The 14,363-nt window shown below is 42.6% G+C and overlaps 1 long non-coding RNA gene across 1 annotated transcript; it reads right to left on the bottom strand.

Moving 5' to 3' along the window:
• Positions 1–5,280: 5,280 nt before the first annotated feature.
• On the bottom strand, positions 5,281–14,052 carry LOC147830181 (uncharacterized). The gene is made up of 3 exons (XR_015444828.1): positions 13,654–14,052; positions 12,068–12,138; positions 5,281–11,681 (listed from the first exon to the last, which is right to left on the bottom strand). It is a non-coding gene; the product is annotated as an uncharacterized LOC147830181 (long non-coding RNA).
• Between the last annotated feature and the right edge of the window lie 311 nt (positions 14,053–14,363).

Below are 14,363 nucleotides of genomic sequence, written 5' to 3'. Positions count from 1 at the left end.
AGAGATCAAAATGCAGCCCCTGTCTGAACTGGAGAACTGGAATCTCCCTGAGTCACTGAGGACTCTACATGGAAGGCAGAAGAAGCCAGGGTCTGATGTCCACAGGCATGGGCAGCCAGAGACACATCCGCTGAAGCAGACTGTAGTGTCCAAAAACACAAGGTTTCTTCGTTCCTCCCAAGCTGCAAGCCTGTTAGATGGTGCCAGTTACAATCTGAGTGGTTAAATAAATTTGACTTATAGGATTTTAGACTCGGTAAGAGAAACCTGTTTGTTTTTACCATCATGGGTTAAATATCACAGAGCTGGGAAAAGCAAGCTCATGAAATACCTCTGCATGTAATCCTTGGAAAGGGGGACGGAGGGATTCACCCTGTTGTCAGGGGCACAATGAATGAATATGTAAGGCCCTCATGCCCTCCCCTGTATCCTGGACATAATAAGATGTCAACATCTCTTTGTCACCTTGTCCACTAAGCTAAGAAGAAGCAGGTAATAACTTAATTATAATAATTTAATAATAATAACTTAAAGCAATAGCCAATTGAAAATGATTTATATTTACCTTTGCAAGTATTAAAAGATACCCTTTCCTTTTCTTGGTGAGATGCATTGAATACCAAGGAAAACAGAAATATCAGTGAATTTTGTGTCTCACCTGTCTCAAGTAAGAAAGTACAGGCAATGAAAATCTTGAGATTTAGAAACCTTTCACTTTTCTTGGTTTTAGTTGGCCTGGTTTATATGTATTCCTCTTCTTTCCTTACTCTACTAATCTAGCTAAGCAGTTTGGAGAGGAAATGGTCTTTGGGTCAAATGCTTTCCTTCTAACTGCTCTGCCCCTGGTAGATAGAGAGCACATTCTCTTTCCCCTCTAAGCCTCAATTCCAAAAAGACCATGCCGGGGCAGGGGTGCGATCTAGGGCCTAATATCAAAGCCATCCCAAGGGGCATCTCAAATGCCAGGGTGTGGTCCACAACCCATCAACTACTATATGTCACATGAAATAAGCTCTGACCCAGGATTCCCTGCCACATGTTGTGGTTAGCAACCTTTAACAGGTGGCGCCTACAGTGTGAATTTACAGACTCTGTCCAGGACAGCCAACAGTGCACGCAGAATAGCAAGTGGGGCAATCCTGATATTTACTCCACTCGCCACTGTTGTCCTCCACTGCAGAGCAAGATGGACAGCCCTTGACACAGCCCTGGCCACTGGGGTCATCCTGGCCGTCTAGTCCTACAGCTCACCTTCAGGGACCCAAGGTCCTCCTTCCCCAGTGCGGTCCTTGTGCCAACAAGCCCAGGGCCAGCACAGCCCTTCCCACCCCAGGGAATGACACTGGGGTACTTTTCTTCTTCCCAATGCCAACTCAGAGCAGTTAGGTACAGCAGTGCCTTGCCTGTCACCTGCTAATGAGTTAGAAAGTGCAGCTGCTACAATCAGGGAAGTAAAAAATGGACTTTAGCAGAAAAAGAAAAAATGTCCAATTCCACACAGCATAAGAGAAATGCTGCCTAAAGTTCTACTGAAATACTAGCTCTAATCTAGTGAAGTGACCACAGTTTTTAAAAATTGCATAAAACAACTATGGTAAGCCTGCAGAGAAAAGGACATTTTCATATCGAACTCATAGGTTTGTAAATATGAGACGGATATCTGAAAATGCCTGGAAAATTACAAATACATCTCATCTTTGATCTGGAAGTTCCACTTCTAGGAATTTAGACCATGTACATACCCATACACATGGGAAGTTTTATATATACATATATACACACACACACACACACACACATACACACCAAGTCATCTTCTCTGTCACTGCAGTGGCACAGCAGTGTAAACAACTCAGATGTTCACTAGGAAACTGATTAAATATATGACTGTGTATTCAAACAACTGCAAAAATGACTGTGCTGCCAATCTATAAAGTGCATGATTATGTTAGGTACAGACGGCACAGGGAACATCTGAATGGGGAAGTGTGTGGTGTGATAAAAACTCCACTGAAGCTTTATGTTTAAAAAAAAGTTATTAGACTAACACATTGCCATTTATCCCTTTCAAAATGTTGCCCTCACTTCAAACACACCCGTCACTCTTCCCTCTTTCTGCAGCAGCTTCGGAGTCCTCTTTCCTGAGTGTCTCGTTGCACTGTCCTGTTTGCCTTGATATCCTGAATCAGTTCAAAAGGGTTATCTTTCAAAGTCATTTTGACTTTGGGGAAGCGCCTGAAATTATACAGTGACAGATCCAGTGATAAGGTGCATGAGGACACAGCATCATGTTTTCTGAGCTGCCTTTCTATTAGATGGCGCTTGGGAGCAGCATTCATATTTTTGATCACATCTCATGAAGACACTCATGAAAGAGGACTCTAGAGCTGCTTTAGATGTTCCACCACTCCCAGCCCAGAGGTAGGGGCTTCCGGGCCACCATTCCACTGCTCCCAGCCCATAGGAGGTGAGCCACATGGGCATCAACAGCACCCCACTGCACCCCACCCCATCAAAATGAGAAGACATGTAAAAAAGTCTGAAAACCAAACTTCTAGATCACCTACAGCAACACCAAAGGGAAATGAGATGGAACAATCTGATACTCAACCACTTGGACTCCCTGAACTGGCAACAAAAGAGGATCTGGAAAAATTTAAATCAGAAATAATTTCTCAAATAACAGCAGAGATTGTGCTTGTAGTGCAAGACATGATTAATAAATCTAGAGAGGAGCTGAGGAACAAGATGGAATCCCAACGTAGGAAAGAAATGGAATCCACAAAACACAGGCAAACTGATTTTCAGGAGATCAAAAACTCCACTGAAAGTCTACACTCAGAATGAGCCAATGTGAGGATAGAATTTCAGATATAGAAGATAAGATTGCAATTAGTGACCAGGAAAAGAAAAATTGCTTCAAAATTGTAAGGGACCATGAGAAATCAATCCAGCAGCTTCTAGACAATGCAAAGAAGAATAACATAAGACTGATTGGAGTCAATGAAGAAACAGGAGAAAGTGCAGATGACATAAAAAAACTCTTCACAGAAGTGATGGCAGAAAACTTCCCAAGGAGGGGAAAAGAACTTGAGATACAGATAAGTGAGGCATGTAGGACTCCAGCTAGCTTTGATCAAAAAAAAAAAATCTACACATAGGCATATAATAGTTAGGATTCCAGAAACCCAACAGACGAACAAAGTTCTACAAGCAGTTAGAGAAAAGAAACAAATCACATACAAAGGAAAGCCCATCAGAATCACAGAAGACTTTTCAGTGCAAACCCACAAGGCAAGAAGATCTTGGAGTGATGTGTTCCAAGCCCTAAAGGAAAACAGCCTCCAACCCAGATTGATGTACCCTGCAAAACTATCTTTCAAAATTGATGGAGAAATAAGATACTTTCATGACAAAGAGCACCTTAGGAACTTCATGAATACCAAACCAGCACTCCAAAAAATTTTAGACAATATCCTAGGAAAAGACAATGAGGATCACAACCCCAGGAAACCCAGCAGAATGAATCCATTGGGCGTGACAAGAAATTAAATGTAAAGGGGGAGAATCCAACAAAAAGAAAAAGTCATGACAATGATAAGTAAATACATTTCAGTTATAACCATCACTGTTAATGGTCTCAATTCATCAATCAAAAGAAAGAGACTGGTAGAATGAGTCAAGAAGCAAAATCCAACAATATGCTGCATACAACACACTTAATTCAAAATGAAACTCATAGACTGAAAGTTAAAGGGTGGAAAACAATACTTCATGTGACAGGAACCCCCCAAAAAGCAAGAGTAGCTATCCTCTTGGCAGATCAAGTAGATTTCAAACCAACACTGATTAAGAGAGATGAAAAAGGACACTATATCCTTGTAAAGGGAACAATCCAAGAGGAACAGATGACAATCATAAATACCTATGCACCAAACACTAGTGTGCCCAACAATATAAAACAAATACTAACAGACATGAAAAGTCATATATGCACTAATACAACAGTAGTGGGGGACCTCAATACCCCTCTGTCACAAATAGATAGATCAACTAGACAAAAAATAAGTAATGAAATACTAGAACTCAATCAAACTCTTGAACAAATGAACTTAACAGATATTTACAGAGTGTTCCACCCCACAAAATCAGAATACACATTCTTCTCAGCTGCACATGGGTCATTCTCCAAAATAGTCCACATACTCACACATAGAACATGTTTAAGTAACTGCAAAGGAACTGAATTTATCCCCTGTATATTATCAGACCATAGTGTGATGAAATTGGAGATCCATAGCAAAAGAAACCGCAAGAATTTCATAAACACATGGAAACTACACAACACACTTCTGAATGGGTCACAGAGGAAATCAACGAAATCAGACAGTTCCTACAATGAAATGACAATGACAATACAACATATCAGATTCTATGGGAAACAATGAAAGCAGTCTTATGAGGGAAATTCATAGCAGTGAATACGCATATTAGGAAAACAGAATGAGCCCAATTAAACAACCTGACGCTGATCCTCAAGGTTCTAGAAAAAGAAGAGCAGGACAAACTGAAAGCTCATACAAGGGAGGAAATTATAAAGATAAGACCAGAAATCAATGCAATGGAGACTAAGAGAACAATTCAAAAAATCAATGAAGTCAAGAGTTGGTTCTTCGAAAGAATAAACAAAATTGACAAGCCCTTAGCCAACCTTGTCAGAAAAAGGAAAGAAAAGGCCCAAATCCATGCAGTTAGGAATGAAAAGGGTGAAATTATAACAGACCCAGAAGAAATCCAGAGGATCATCAGTACCTATTTCCAGAAGCTATATGCCAATAAAATGGAAAACACAGAAGAAATGGACAGATTCCTAGATACATATGAACTACCAAAGTTGAACGAAGAAGACCTAAAAATTCTGAACAACCCAATATTAGCCAATGAAATTGAAAACATAATTAAAAACTTACCAACTAAGAAAAGCCCAGGTCCTGATGGCTTCACTGCTGAATTCTACAAGACATTTAGAGAGGAACTACTGCCACTACTGTTTAAACTCTTCAATGAAATTGAAAGGGAAGCAATACTTCCAAATTCTTTCCTGGAAGAAAGCATCACCTTGATCCCCAAAGCAGAGAAAGACCCAACCGAAAAAGAGAACTATAGGCCAATCTCACTAATGAACATAGATGCAAAAATCCTTAATAAGATACTGGCAAACAGAATGCAGAACATCATCAAGAAGATCATGCACCCTGACCAAGTGGGATTCATCTCAGGGACGCAGGGATGGTTCAACATATGCAAATCAATCAATGTAATACACTATATCAATAGAGCCAAGGACAAAAACCATATGATCATCTCAATAGCTGCACAAAAAGCATCTGACAAAATCCAACATGCATTTGTGATAAAAACCCTACAAAAAATTGGAATAGATGGTCTCTACCTCAATCTGATAAAAGCCATCTATGAAAAACCAACAGCCAATATCATACTAAATGGTCAAAAACTGAAATCCTTCACACTAAAATCGGCAAGAAGACAAGGACGTCCACTATCACCACTCTTGTTCAATATAGTTTTGGAAACATTAGCTACAGCAGTTATAGAAGAGAAAGAGATAAAAGGAATAAAGATAGGAAATGAAGAAGTCAAGTTGTCATTACTTGCAGATGACATGATACTCTATATAGAAGACCCCAAGAATGCCACCAAAAGTCTTCTAGACTTAATAACCAAATTCAGTCAAGTAGCTGGTTACAAGGTCAACACACAAAAATCAATAGCTTTCCTCTAACAACAGACTCAGTGAGACAGAAATAGGGCAAACAATTCCTTTCATAGTATCATCCAAAAAACTGAAATACCTAGGAATCAACCTAACGAAAGAAATCAAAGACCTCTTCTCTGAAAACTATAGCACTTTGAAAAAAAAAGATTGAAGATGATATCAGAAAATGGAAAGACATCCCCTGCTCCTGGGTAGGAAGGATCAACATAATGAAAATGGCCATACTTCCAAAACTACTATATAGATTCAATGCAATCCCAATTGAAATCCCAGCAGCATACTTCATGGTCCTTGAGAAAATAATCCAAAAATTTATTTGGAACAAGAAGAGACCCAGAATAGCAAAAGCAATTCTAGATAACAGAGATATGGCAAGGGGTATTACAACCCCCAACTTGAAACTATACTACAAAGCTACTGTGATAAAAACATCATGGTACTGGCAAAGAAACAGACCTGAGGACCAGTGGAACAGATTAGAAGATGCCAAAACAACTCCAGACATACTCAGCCATCTCAACTTCGATAAAGGAACCAACCACCCTCACTGGAGGAAAGATAGTCTCTTTGATAAATGGTGCTGGAAAAACTGGGTTTCAACTTGCCAAAGTCTAAAACTAGACCTATATCTCTCACCATGCACTAAGCTAAAATCAAAATGGATTAAAGATCTAAATATTAAAATAGAAACGCTGAACCGGCTGGAACAGAGGTTAGGTAGAACCCTTGAAGACAATGGTGTAGGAAAAGATTTTATGAACAAAACCTCAGTTGCCCATGAACTAGCAGAAACAATCAACAAGTGGGATCTCTTCTTATTAAAAAGCTTCTGCACAGCAAGAGAAACCACCAGCAGTGTGAAGAGACAACCCACAATGTGGGAAAAAATCTTCACCTGCTCTTCCTCAGACAAAGGTCTACTATCTCGAATCTATAAAGAACTTAAAAAGATCAGACCTCCCAAATTAAAGACCCAATCCAAAAATGGGCATCTGAAATGGACAGACATTTCTCAGACAAAGAAGTAGAAATAGCAAATAAACATGAAAAAATGTTCAACATCACTGGTCATTTGAGAGATGCAAATGAAAACAACGCTGAGATTCCACCTCACTCCAGAAAGAATGGCTCCTATTTTGAAATCGACCAACAACAAATGCTGGCAGGGGCTGTGGGGAAAGAGGAGCACTGCTCCACTGCTGATGGGAGTGTAGACTGGTGCAACCACTGTGGACATGAGTATGGAGATTACTCAAAGAACTAGGACTACGGGTCCCATTTAACCCAGTTAGTCCCCTGCTGGGTATCTTCCCCAAAGAATTAAAAGAATCATAGCACAGTGATATATGTGCACCCATGTTCGTAGCAGCACAGATTGTAAGAGCTAAAACTTGGAAACAGCCCAAATGCCCATCAAATGGAGACTGGATAAAGAAAATGTGGCTTTTTAAATAAAATGGAGTACTACTCAGCCATCAAAAATGAGAAATTAGAGACATTTAAAGCTAAATGGATGCACATTGAGGTGATACTCTTAAGTGAAATAAACAGGACACACATGTGTAAATATCAAATAGTTTCTCTGAAAGTGTAAATAAGGACTAAAAGGTGTAATAGATAAAGTGAAATAGGAAAAAAAGGGGCAAAGGGGAAGGGGAAGTGGGAGGGGTAGGGGAAAGGAAAGAAGATAATGGAATTAATATGAGAAAATGAAAAAATGGAAACAAAGTCTTTGTAAATAGGGAGGGATGGAGGGGTTGAAGGGAGGGCAGGGGAAGGGGGAAAAATAAAAACCAAGAGAGACTATGTACAGGTGCAAATTTCCAATGATGACTGTCACTATATTGTATACCTAAAATGTACCCATGATTAGAATGAATAATTGATACTGCAAATTAGGAAGAAAAGGTCCAAAAGGATAGTGGAAGTGGAAGGGGTAGGAGAAAGGAAAGAAGGGAAAGGAAAAATTATGAGAAATGAAAAAAAAATAGAACTGCTTCAGAAAGTGGCGAGAACAGTGGGATAAGTGTGTCTAAAGTGAGGGGAGGACTCTGCGGGATATCAATGGCAATATGTCCTTCAGTGTAATAATACATGTTTTTAATTTAAATCTATACTGTGTATTTTGGTCACCCCTTGGATATTTCAGTTTGCTTGTAGAAGCATGATGAAAATCTCTGAGAAGTCACCCAGGAAACTCATAGTTATTGTTACTTGCTAATTTTGCTCTAGTTTTGTGGAGGAGGAAACTGGGAAGATGGATGAGGAGGAAGATGTTTGCATTTTCTGATTTGCAAACTTCCTAAGGTGTTACTAGTCAAAATTATCCAAATATTCAAGTGGATTTTCCCTTTATTGGGATAACTCCAGACACCGGAAAGAGCTCTGTGAGGTGCCCTACTGAGAATTGCGAGCCTCCCTGGGAAAAGCTCTCATGTGTGATCAGAGGTCCCTACCAGGAAGGAAAAGGGGAAAGTGAGGAAAGTGAGGGAGGAGGAGGCAGCTACTCTTGCCTTGTGACGCAGCCTTCTCTGAGGTTGACACACTTGAAAAACAAGTAGATAAATTCATTATCTCCTGGGTTTTCTTTTAATGCACAAAAATGACTGCTTCTTGGGTCACAATGTCATTACTTCATTGAGAAACAAGCACCCATCAATCTATTTAATTCACAACTGCAATTCAATTTCTACCACAACTGCAGAGAGCATCTGTCCCTCAACAGAATCACTTAAAGCAGTTGTTTTTATTTCCAGCTCTTGGAAATAGCATCAGCCCTGTCTGTCTTGCTCTTTGTCCCAGGATGTTGGTAGACACTGTGTCAGGGCTCTGTGCTGAGGGTATCAGAGGTTACACAGTTCCTGCAGTGAAACCAGGAGCTCAGAGCCAGAATGTTGCAAGGGGGTCTCTGTCCCTGTGACATATTTGTCCTGATGCTCTGGGTCCTCAGGGGCAGGCTTAGGTGACAGTCTCCATCACTCCAGCAGACATCTATTCATAGTCAGGGAGCGGCCATCCACACCCTTTACAAGCAAACTCTGACCTCCTGGATCAGCCATGTGAGTTTCTTCCTGCCTTATTGGGGCCGCTTCTCTACTACCAGGGTGATGATCCTGTAGACTCCAAAGTCGGCAAGGCACAAAGAGTGTGCCCTGTGACCGAGACACAGATGGTAAAGCAAGTGAGCTCAGGGCCCTGTGCCTACCTCTCTGGAGAAAGTGCCACTGGTGAGACCTGACCCCAGCGTGATGAACAAATCAGCACACTGTCCACACAGTGAGAGTAAGAACACAACTTCAGCCAACACACCCCTTAGCCAGAGCTTCCCTTGGCTTTGTAATACACTTCAGGGATGTTTCAGGCTGATATTTCTTATATGAAATACTTGGTGCCACAGGTATTTGGATTCTGGATTTATTTTGGCTTTTGCAACATTTGCATAATGTCGAAACAGAAAATTCATTTGTATTCCATATATTCTTTAGACACACAGGTAATTTTATACAATAGTTTTAGCAAACCTGTTTTGACTGAGGTGCGGTGTGGGATTTTCCCACTGTGGTGAGAGGTTGATGCTTAAAGCTAAAGATTCTGGAACATTTCACCTTTTGGATTTATGGATTAAAAGATGCTACATGTATGTTCCTTTATATGTGTACGCACAAAAAATATATATGTAGTCTATAAATATGCAATATATGATACATTAAATATGCAATATATTTGTATAAAATATGCAAAATGTAATATATTATGGCTATTATTTCTTGTCTTACTTTGATTTATTGGCTTTACCAAAGTATAAACCCTTGCATTGAAAGAAGCAAATCTGGCCAGAAGTAAACTGGTGAATGAATTAATGGCTCTGGCCCTTTGCAAAGGGACCCACAGGTTGGCAGGACAGCTGGGGCAACGTCACCTGCAAAGCCACCCCCACATAACACACTGGCATCCCCACCTCCAGCATGACTGAAGGCAGCCTCTACTCCTCTGAATTCAGCCTTGAAAGGTCCCGAGGAATATTATTCTGCAGCCTGGATTCTGAAAGGGCTGGTAAAATGTCAGCAGCATTGTGACAGGGGTTATTTGCATGCCAAGAAAGTCCTGGCATCATGAAAAGAGAAAGGAAAGCTTCTTCCTCTGGCATTCCACCCACCCTCTTGGTGGGGTCCCTGGATGTGGGATGATAGTTTTCAGATGAAAGGATCCTGAACCTTTTGTGGCTGCCTGGGTAATCCTCTGCCACCCAGACTCATTGTCCCACTGAACGCCCCCATAAAAGGAGAAGAGCTCCTTCTAGGAGCTTCTTAATTTCTGTCCAGGCTGGAAAAACTCCCAGGCAACTGCAGCCGTTCTCATCCATGCAGGGGATTAACACAGATGTACCCACCCCCACCCTAGGACACAAAAAAGGCCTCTTTTCACAGGAATTACACTGGGCAGAGAAAGAGCAGCCAAACAAGTGACAGTGACGTGGGGCCCTTGAGCTGTGGCTGAGGCTCCAGGGAGGGGGCACAGCACCTACCCAAAGATGCTCAGCTGTGTGTCCTGGAGATGCCTGGAATCCTCTTCCAAAAAGTGCAAAGGTGCCCGATTGAGGACAGATCAAATAGAAGGAATCCTCTGGGAAATTCTTGCTGCCCATCGCCTCCTACCAAATGTTCTAATATGAAAGCATGACAACTGTCCCTGTTAGCGGGGTCCTGGGCAGTATTTCAGTACACTTACACAGTGCCTCGTGGTTCAGCAGGGTTAAACACACACGCCTCCTCAAACCCGTCATTTCTGTGTGGTGAAACCTCCCCAAATCCTTCCTTCTCATTCTCTGAAGTGCACAACCCCAGAGTGGACACGCCAGGACGCCTCGCTCCCATCTGTGACCCAGTGCCCAATGCCACCCCCTCCCCAGCACTCCATTCCCCTCAGCCTCCCGAAGTCACCTTTTCATGCTCAACTCCCAGGACCCCAACTCAGGGAGATGCTACCTACGTATGAGTGAGGTCATGCAGTGCCTAGGGCTCTGTGTCTGGCTGATTTCACACACAGCAGTGAGCTCTAGCTCCATCTCTGTTGCCACAAATGACAAAATTGTGGGGTTCTTTTTTGGCTGAATAATGTTCCATGCGGTACAGGTGGCACATTTTCTTCACCCATTCATCAGCTGTGGATACTTTGGTTGTCCCCACTCCTTGGCTGTTGTGAGCAGCTCTGCAGCAAACACTGGAGTACGGGTATTTTTTCAACATGCTGACTTCATTTCTTTTGATGCACAACGCATAGCAGCACTGCTGCATCATAGGATGGTTCTATTTTTAAATCTCTGAGGAAGCTCTATAACGTTTTCAATCAGGGCTGAACTGATTTCCTTTCCTTTCAGTGAGCATCAGTACCCAGGCTCTGGTGCAGCCACACCCAGCCGGCCCGGCCCCTGTGCAGAGGGCTCAGGAAAACCCAGCCAAATCTCAAGCCCACCCATGGGGACAACAGGTGGATGGAGGGATTCCTGCTGATGTTCTATAGCACAGTACGGCAACCATAGGCCATGACAATTTCATTATATATCTCAAAATAGCTAGAGAAGAGCTGGAAGCAGAGCATGAAGAAGTGATAACCTTTGAGGAGATAGAAATGCTAATACACTGATTTGATCGTTACTCATTGAATACATGTATGGAATTATAACATTATGGTTCATACATAAGTACAAGTTCTACGTGTTGGTTAAATTTTTTAAAAATTGAAATTAGCATTTTTTACAAGTCCATGCTTCTTTCTCCATGCTGGTGTGCTCAGTCAGAGCAGAGTGACTCGGGCAGCTGATTCAGTCACATCCTATTCTTCCCTGTGTTCTGGCAGATTTGTGGCCACCCAAGAGAACAGGCCCCTAAGAGGATTAAGAAGCCAGTAAAGAAAAGCCGACGGCAAAAGTAAGCAGGAGTGGAAGAGGGGGAAACAGCACAGGGTTCACACGCAGGCTCTTGTGACTATCTCTCCCCCAAGTCTAGGGCCAGCAGGACAACAAGGGGCTGCATTTTCATTCTAGTTCGAAACCACACATGGTCACCAGAGTCTCCTAACTTCTCCTTTTTCTCCCAAATGTGGTAACTAGTAAAAACAGTCTAAAAATATATCGAGAACCAAAAGTATCTTAAAGTAGAATTATTGTTCTAGGTACCATCAATTTGTGAATGGCTGTTTTTAAAATTAAAACTAAAATGCAACTCCGTAATATTTCAAAATTAGAGGCAATTAAATGGAGATTGTTTATACCTGGGATTTGGGGTCATTCCACATCAGCTTGAGGTTCCGAAATTGATTTGAAATTCAAGATAGTTTATCATCTATTAAGAAAAAGTGAATTGGGAAGGGAAAGATGACCAAATTTGGGTTAGAATATTAATGACATAAATGTGTTATTTTCTTCCAGTCTTTATATCTATAAATACTTGCTCCTATCAATTCTGTGATCACGATTTTGATCAAAATGAAACACTTAAACATGAGATAGAAACAGAGCATAGCATCATTTGTTAAGGAGATTTGAGAAAATTTTGATTATACCATGGTGGAGCTTTAAAAATATTCCTGATGCTTTGCCTTATTCTGCTTCATGCTCTTCTTTGGGGACAGACTCTGGAAAATACTGCAGCTCCATCACTTGAGGAATGGGGTTCCAGCTCTACCCTCAGCCTATCTGAGTGCCTAGTTCTCTGGATAGCTTCCTGCATCTGGAACACATTAAATAACCTCACCCTTTAGATAGATTCATAATATTCTTTGAATTCAGGATCAATTATCCATTGATGGTAGAGAATGTTTAAAAGAACAATGAGGAGGTAATGATGAACCAGGACAAAAGAGATCTAAAATGCAGGCAGAGTACTTGGGTGCCTGGCACAAGGAGCTGAATGCTCTTTGTGCTGTGTGTTCCCCTAACCTTAATGACTTTTGGAAGGCTTTTTACACTTGATCTTAGCCAAAAGGCCGAGAAGCAATTTGCAAGGCTTTTAAAGTCAATGGTAGATAAGAAATCTGGCTCTATACTATGTAAGAATAAGGGCAAAGGTGAAGTCTCAGCTGAGGTCGATCTTCAACCGTGTTCAGAAAGTTGTGCTGTAGTCACAAAGTCAGATTTTTGGAAAACTGTTCTCTTCAAAGGGACCGTTTAACTCACAAGAATAGCTTACAAGGTAATGGGACCTTTGTATAATGTGGATCTGAAATGTCCCCAAAGACTTGTGTGCAAAGGCTTGGTCACCAGACAGTGATGCTACCTGGAGGGGATGGAACCTTTAAGGACTGTGCCTAGTGGGAGGAAGTGAGGTCACCAGGGGTGGGGCGGGGCCTTGAGGAGGACATTTGACCCCACCCCTTCCTGTCTGTCACTTCCTGGCTATGAGGTAAGCAACTTCCTTACTCACTTCTTCAAGCTGTGCTCTCAGTGAGGCCAAGCAACCATGGACTGCAAGCTCTTCCAACTGAGACAAAATAAAACTTTCCCCCTTGGAAGTCGGCCTTCTCGGGTATTTTCTCACGGTGACAGAAATCCACCTCACCCACCCGCAGAGCAGTATGCTCCTCGGGGAAGATCCTTCCACAGACACTGCCATGGCACCAACCGCCAGTGAACCGCTCGGCCTGAGGTGGAGCTGCCAGGGCCAGAGAGGCCTGCACAGCCCAGCAGCTGCACCTCAGCTCGCTAGCGCACATCCTTTTCTGGCTGCTGGGAACCCAAGCCTCAGAAGTTTGCACCTGGAACTGAAGTCCTGCACACTCGGGGCAATGAGATCGGCTGCTGAGCTGGGAGGACTAGGAACCTCCCTTTCCAGGTCACCTTCCACTCACCTGCCACTCACCTGTCACGAACAAGTGCGTGGGGTGAGGGACAAGGGCCCAGCACACCCTCGTCAGCTGTCAGGACGGGCAGGCAAAGGGGCTCAGACCTCTTGTTGTGGCAGAGCGGAACAGCTCAGTGCCGCAGCCAAGTGTTACAGCTCTCAGGCACAGCGGAGAGCCACAGCTCAGTGTCGCAGCTACCGAAATTTGAAGACTCAAGAATCCGAGGGTCACTGGAAGAGGTGGAGAAACACCTTTAGTACTCCGGTGGGCTCAGAGGAGTTCATACTCCCAAGTCTGAGCACCCTACCAGAAATGGGAGCCTCCTTATATAGGGATCTGCAAGGCAGGCGAGCATGCTCACTGGAGCAGGGGGGCGGAGCTACAGAATATTCTCAGAAGGGGCGGGGCTGAGCAACATTCTTGTAAGGGGGTGGGGCTTAACAAAATACTTATAAGGGGGCAGAGCCAGCACAACATTCTTATAATGGGGTGTGGCGAAAATCATTCTTGAGAGGGGCAGAGCTAGCAACATTCCTTAGAGGGCACAAGTTCAACCAGTTATGAAACATCTCCATACACTGGGCAGGAGCAAACTGTTCCAGTGCTGGAATAAAACATTCTGTGGGGAAAAACACATGGCGGCAAGCAAGGGCCTATTTTATTGGATAGAGTTGCTCTGTCACTCTCATGGCAGAGAACCAGAGAGACAGAGAGAAAAGGGGGAGAA

Source organism: Heterocephalus glaber, unplaced genomic scaffold, assembly GCF_053883595.1.
Source record: "Heterocephalus glaber isolate CG9 unplaced genomic scaffold, H.glaber_assembly_v1.0 deba00000331, whole genome shotgun sequence".
Classification (NCBI taxonomy): Eukaryota; Metazoa; Chordata; class Mammalia; order Rodentia; family Bathyergidae; genus Heterocephalus; species Heterocephalus glaber.
The sequence above is the reverse complement of the archived record's forward strand: the minus strand, read 5'-3'. Positions and strand labels throughout refer to the sequence as shown.